Genomic DNA, 7,372 nt, shown 5'->3' with positions numbered 1-7,372 from the left:
AGTCAAAATTGATTTATTACACCTGTATTACACATAAATGCAATAATTGGAAGGGGATTAGAAGTGGCGTCCAGATACTTTTGTCCGTATAGTGTACACTGATGTTCTTGTGATGCCCACGCCTGTAGTCCGAGGACGCGGCACGTGACGGGAGCTTTATTAGATTCTGCAGGTGCCACCGAACCCGCCGTAAACCGCGGAGGAAGAGCGGGCGCCACCGACGAGGTGTAGCGTGCCAGGATGATCAAACCGCCATCGCCGTGCATACCCGCGCCCCGCCGTTCCTCCCTATAAACGTGTTCAGGAGGAACGCCAGCGAGAAATTACACTGGCGTCATGCTCCACAGTCTGATGACATTATAACGCAATCACGGCTCATCTCGTGCTGTACCTCCGACGGTCCGAGGGACCCGGGGCCACCCACGCGAGGCGGCAGGGGCGGCGCCGACGGAACAGACGAGGCGGAGAGCGGAGATGAAATTCCATTCACTCGCGACTCCATTGTGTCGAGTCAATTCCGCCAAGATAAGCCGAGTGTTTGGGTTCCGAGGCGAGACCTGAATGGGTCTGGAATTGGGCTCGGCTCGGGGTCACGGGGGCGCCGGGCGACACTCCGCGCCACGTCCTCCGCTTCATAAAGTGATTATGTGGTGCTGTGACCTCCGTCTCAGCCTTATATTGAGACCCTCGACACGTAGCGCTTGTCAGCCACACAGGAGGAACACGGCTCGTCTGAGGGACGTGCATCCCAACATCCCAAATCTTGCTTCTTTACTGGATTTTGGGGGGTTTTAGGGGTCGAAAATATACACACAGCGGGGTAGATCGTACATTTGCTGGTGTTTAATGTTTTATAATGTACTTTAAAGTCACATGACCTCTTAATTCTTCTTTAATCAAACGTGGGTCCAAAAATAAAGCCATTGCACCACCTCTGGGGCAACTAGCTCATCTAGGGCTGTTCCCTGGGCTCATGAGCCGACAGAAAACCGGACTGGATTAAGCCTGGCATCATGGTTGCCAACAGAGAAGCAGACAAACCTGAGGAAGAAACCGTGATAAATAGAAACACTTTCACCTGGAGCGTATTTGGCAAAGCAGAAGGATGTGATCCTCTAACCGAGCCACACTGCTGATCTGAGGTGTTTTAATGCTGGTTTCTAATGCGAAAGGTGGATTGGCCTCTCATCTATAAACGCTAGATCGGTGTAGATCTTTTATTTGCAAGGATATAATGTTCTATAATGTAATTTAATGTCACATGACCAAAAGCCATTGCACCACTTCACTAACTCATCTAGGGCTGTTCCTTTTGTGACGCCTGAGTGTGCTGGGCTCAGACAACCGGACCGGATTACGCCTGGCATCATGGTCTCAAAAAAAAGGAGGAGCAGGCAAACCTGTAATGAAGAAACCGTAATAAATAGAAACACTTCCACCTGGAGTGGAATCGACACGTCCATTATCTGCACCTCAGAGCTCCCCCTGCAGGCCGTATTCTTAATCTCTTAATCTCTTCTTAATCCGGTCTTCTAACCGAGCCACACTGCTGATCTGAGATTTCCAATGCGAAAGGTGGATTGGCAACTCATCTATAAGGCAACTATGTGTGAGTAACCCCCGGGAGGCGACCCACACTAATATGGAGCTGTAGGTTCTTGCATTTCTGCACGTCTGCATGTGCTCGCATCGTAAACGCTCGGGTACGTGCCCCGAGGCGTCTTGCTAAGCACGAAGTTGGCGGCTAAAGTAAAACCACATCAACATGACTCACGGACTACACGCCGCACAGAAGTGCAATTACGGCCCGCCGCCTCTGTTCCACGTCTCATAACGTTCCTGCTCTTTCATTCGGACCGATTAGCCGGGGCCGACGCGCGGGGCCGCGCTCAAATTTTATTAATCCCGTCCTCCTGAGGAGGCTGAGTTTATAAAACGGATTTAATAAATGCATGCGGCAACGGTAGTGAAGAGAAGGGAAGCGTGCATGTGTGTGTGTGTGTGTGTGGGCGGAGTCCAGGCTTCGCTCTGCTGTTATTTTACGAGGCGGCCGGTGCGCCCCGTCCCAGCGGACCGGAGGGAAAATGGACTCTCAGCTGGAGTTCTATACATCACCACTGACACTGATGGGCTGGGCTCTTCCATCCCGCATCTGATGCGTTATTAAAAATCAATTATTTAAGATAGCGCCGATGATGCAGCTATTCATCATCCGTTAATCGACGCACGCCGGACGCACGACGTTCCACCGCGGAATTCTCTAATGTTTTTAAGAAGGACTCGGCTCGATGGGTTCGGGCGTACGTTGCTGATTCGCGTCTCGGAACTGCTCGAGTGCTTTTTACAGCTCGGCACTCAATCACGTCCTGGAAACGAAATTCTGCTAATCTGCTAATCTGCAGATAGTTATCCTGACACGCCTGAGAAGAGGGCGTGTCTAAATTCTTACATCCCTTAAAATGCTCCTACTGAGGCGCCTTAATTCTGAGTGATAATCTGACTGAATGACAAGGGAGCGTCTGACGTTTTCGGTACACGAAATGATGTATACGTAGAGCGTCTAAATAATCTGCCTTATGAGTTCCATGTCTTATTAGCTGATCGGGTAGTGAGTGGGGAGCAGGGTGGGTCACTAGGTCTTTAATTTCTACCCAGCTGAAGCTGCCGGAGGATCTGAGAACATCTAGGAGCAACAAATGCTCGACTCTGAAGTCGTACAAGCTCGCACAACAGTGACGACTGCACAGAAGCGATATATATCCGGTCAGGACGGCTTTGGGATGAATTGGAATGTTGATTGCAACATCAGTCTAACATCAGCGCCAGCATTTACAAAAAAGCTAAAAAGGCACCAAATTTCCACAGACACACTCCAAAATCTTGTGGAAAGGTGTAAAGGGGGGCAACACCATATTACTGACCATGGTCATCACAGTCAGGCGTCCACTCATAGTGTATTATTATTATTATTATTATTATTATTATTATTATTATTATTATTATTATTATTATTATCATTATTATTATTATTATTATTATTATTGTTATTATTAGATAAATATAATCAGGCAGTTTTGGAATCCTAAAACCTCCTTTGGGGCTGTTTAGTGGTGCAGCAGGTTCTGGGTTTGAATCTTCTAAAGGACGAGACCTACGTCGCTCTGAGGCACCCGCTCTGCCAGCTGTGCCACCTTGACACATCTGCTTCATTTTCATTGCCGTGATGCCCAACACGCCCTATCAAAAACACAAAGGCTGCACATCGTGTCTCGTAACATCAGTAAACGTGGAGATGATTTAATTAATGAAGGGAGATGATTGACTTTAGGTTCGACTCCCTCCGGTGCCCCGTTAATCAAATTATATTACAGCTGCAGAATGAGGTTAATCAGAGTAAATATGGAGGCCGGTCGAGCGCAAGTCGAGACGTTTAGTGAAGAAAAAGAGAATAAAAAAAGAACATCTCACAGACGAGTCCAAAATCAAACAGATTTATATACATACACTGATCAGCCATAACATTAAAACCACCTCCTTGTTTCTACACTCACTGTACATTTTATCAGCTCCACTTACCATATAGAAGCACTTTGTAGTTCTACAATTACTGACTGTAGTCCATCTGTTCCTCTACGTACCTTTTTAGCTCCTTTTACCCTGTTCTTCAATGGTCAGGACCCCCACAGGACCACCACAGAGCAGGTATTATTTAGGTGGTGGATGATTCTCAGCACTGCAGTGACACTGACATGGTGGTGGTGTGTTAGTGTGTGTTGTGCTGGTATGAGTGGATCAGACACAGCAGCGCTGCTGGAGTTTTTAAATATCGTGTCCACTCACTGTCCACTCTATAAGACACTCCTACCTAGTTGGTCCACCTTGTAGATGTAAAGTCAGAGACGATCGCTCATCTATTGCTGCTGTTTGAGTCGCTCATCTTCTAGACCTTCATCAGTGGTCACAGGACGCTGCCCACGGGGCGCTGTTGGCTGGATATATTTGGTTGGTGGACTATTCTCAGTTTAGCAGTGACAGTGAGGTGTTTAAAAACTCCAGCAGCGCTGCTGTGTCTGATCCACTCATAGCGGCACAACACACACTAACACACCACCACCATGTCAGTGTCACTGCAGTGCTGAGAATGATCCACCACCTAAATAATACCTGCTCTGTGGTGGTCCTGTGGGGGTCCTGACCATTGAAGAACAGCATGAAAGGGGGCTAACAAAGCATGCAGAGAAACAGATGGACTACAGTCAGTAATTGTAGAACTACAAAGTGCTTCTATATGGTAAGTGAGTGTAGAAACAAGGAGTAGGTTTAATGTTATAACTGATCGGTGTATGTATATATGAATGATTGTTTATTTCCTGATCTAAAGTGTAAGAAGGAACAACAGGAGTTGTGTTATTGTTGTGTTATTGTTGTGTTATTGTTGTGATATTGTTGTGTTGTTGTTGTGTTGTTGTTGTGTTATTGTTGTGTTATTGTTGTGTTGTGTTATTGTTGTGTTATTGTTGTGTTGTGTTATTGTTGTGTTATTGTTGTGTTGTTGTTGTGTTGTTGTTGTGTTGTTGTTGTGTTATTGTTGTGTTATTGTTGTGTTGTTGTTGTGTTATTGTTGTGTTATTGTTGTGTTGTTGTTGTGTTATTGTTGTGTTATTGTTGTGTTGTTGTTCTATTTTTTGGGTCTGTATTTGTAGAACAGGTTTTTCGGCCTCCGGGGGGTTTGCTCCGGTTCCGTTCTCGTGTCAATTGTAGGACAGAACATTTTATCCTGTTATATAAGAGTCGATCTCTGCTTTGAACTTTCTTGGGATTGAGACGAGGCCGAGGACCTCCGATAATCTCATCTCGAGCACCGGACCAAGGTGACGACACTCCAACGGCTGGATGTGTTTCTCTCTCGCCCGCCATGCTCGGCCTTTCCTGTCTCTCTCTTCTCACTGTGTACTTCCTGTAGCTGTTATTCTGTCGGCATTCATCTTTAAATAAAGAGGGAGGTTCTGAGGAGCACGATATGGCCAAAAGTATGTGGACGCATGACCATGAGCTTGTTGGACGTCTTATTTCTCTGCTTTGCACCCAAGACAGCCTTCAGTCTGTGTGTCTGGGGTAAAAAAAAAACATTTCTTTCTTTTTCTCCCAATTTAGTCATAGCCAATTAGACTCCCACTGCTGGGGACCCTGATGGCATACGAGGAGGGTATATTCACCTGACGCACCCTCCCTCTGACCTGTGTACGGCCCACCAACACCTTCTTTATTCACCTGTACGCTGGTGGATTGGCGCGTGAGGTCGGTCTCGCGCATGGAGAGTCACGCCCTAATCTCCACGTTCCTCCACTTCTGTCCAGGCGCCTATGGCTACTAACCACGGTCCTTACTCACAGTGTCGAAGACCCTGCCCACTTTTTTTGTCCTGTCCTTTCCCACCCAGCAGACTTTAGTGGCCGATTTTGTCTGCTGCAGGCACTAGGGGGCGCCCAGCTGACCGGTAGCAGAGCTTGAGGTTTTAAGGAGGTTTTAAACTTACTGGAGTTTCTTCTCACCAAACTTTGTGAAATATCAGCAGTCGCAGCATAATTAGAACTGGTGTCCACATACTTTTGGCAGTGTGTGGTACCTGAGCGGTCGTTAGAGCAGAAATTACAGACTACAGTACTACAGTAATACAGCACAGAGCTCAGAGCGCTGGGATCTGATTGCAGACCTGCAGTAACATGGTTCTGGCTGAGCTTCATAAAGAGTGCCAGACTCATTTTAACCTTCTATATTTCACTCATTTATTTCCATCTCTCGGGGTCCCGATTCCCCCCAGCACGGACTCGTGTTGTGACTGTTGCGAGAAATCTAATCACTATATCTCTTTTTTTCTTCCTCCTCTCGGATTAGCGGCCGCCTCTGCACGCTCGTTCTGGAAATCTCGAGTGGTTCCTCACAGACCTCACAGTGTACCAATGTTACTTCTCTGAGATCACGCTGTTCCTGATCATCGCTTTATTATCATCATCTCTCTCATTGTCTCTCATTTTCTCTTTCTTTAAAAAGTGAGAGAGGAACGTTCGCAGCTGAACGTGGCTGGTAAAGGAGGAGAACGCTGGATGTCCTTGTATGGCACTCCTGGAGCCAAATAGATAAGAGTTTTGATCAAGGGCCCAGCAGTGGTTGCATGGCAGAGCCTGGATTCAAACCCAAACCTTTTGATTGACAGTCCAAAGCTCTACCCACTAGGCCACCACCGGATGGGTAATCTTGGCCACGACAAAAAAATTAAAATACAATAGCAGCTTTAGAGGCTCCAAAAGTCTTGGACCTTTGTTTTTAAAATCCTAGTCCTTAGGTCTTATTTGCAGTGACCCTTTTCTAAAAGAACGTTGGTTGCTTGTTTGCTTGGTTGGCTTGTTGGTTGGTTGGTTGCTTGCTTGGTTGATTGGTTGGTCGCTTAGTTGATTGGTTACTTGGTTGATTGCTGTCTTGCTTGGTTGGTTGGTTGCTTAGTTGGTTGGTGTCTTGCTTGGTTGGTTGGTTGCTGTTTTGCTTTGTTGGTTGGTTGCTTGGTTGGTTGGTTGGTTGCTTGCTTAGTTGGTTGGTTGGTTGGTTTGTTGCTGTTTTGCTTGCTTGATTGGTTGGTTGCTGTCTTGCTTGCTTGATTGGTTGATTGTTTGCTTGCTTGATTGGTTGCTGTCTTGCTTGGTTGGTTGGTTGGTTGCTTGGTTAGTTAGTTGCTTGATTGGTTGGTTGCTGTTTTGCTTGGTTGGTTGGTTAGTTGGTTGCTTGATTGGTTGGTTGCTGTTTTGCTTGGTTGGTTGGTTGCTGTTTTGCTTGGTTGGTTGGTTGGTTAGTTGGTTGCTTGATTGGTTGGTTGCTGTCTTGCTTGCTTTCTTAGTTGATTGGCTGGTTGGTTGGCTGATACTGTTGTTGCTCTCGTCTCTAAACCGTGAACGTAATAAATCAGTTGTGCACTAACAGAATGCGCTGGTGCGTCCAGCTCTGTCCGTTTATTCAGCAGTAGGAAGGTCAGGCTGTTGTGTGGAGGTCTGATTGTCTGTGAGGAGGTTTAGAGAAGCGACTGTGGCCTTGTAACCAACGTCAGGAGCTTCGATCATCTGCAGATGGTCCATTTATATACTCACTGCCATCCAGTTACTGTGGGCGTCACTTATATTCCCTCTGTCTCTCTCTCCCTATCTGTCTGTCTCTCTTTCTCTGTCTGTCTCTCTGTTTGTTTCTCGGTCTCTGTCGCTTGTTATCTCTGTCTCTCTCAGCCCTGTTTCTCGCTCTGTCTCTCTCCCTTTGTCTCTATGCCTCTCTCTCATTCTGTCTGTCTCTTTCTCTCTCTGTCTCTCTGTCTCTTGGTCTCTGTCTCTCT

This window comes from Trichomycterus rosablanca, chromosome 24 (genome assembly GCF_030014385.1).
Source record: "Trichomycterus rosablanca isolate fTriRos1 chromosome 24, fTriRos1.hap1, whole genome shotgun sequence".
NCBI lineage: Eukaryota > Metazoa > Chordata > Actinopteri > Siluriformes > Trichomycteridae > Trichomycterus > Trichomycterus rosablanca.
Note: the sequence above shows the minus strand (reverse complement) of the source record.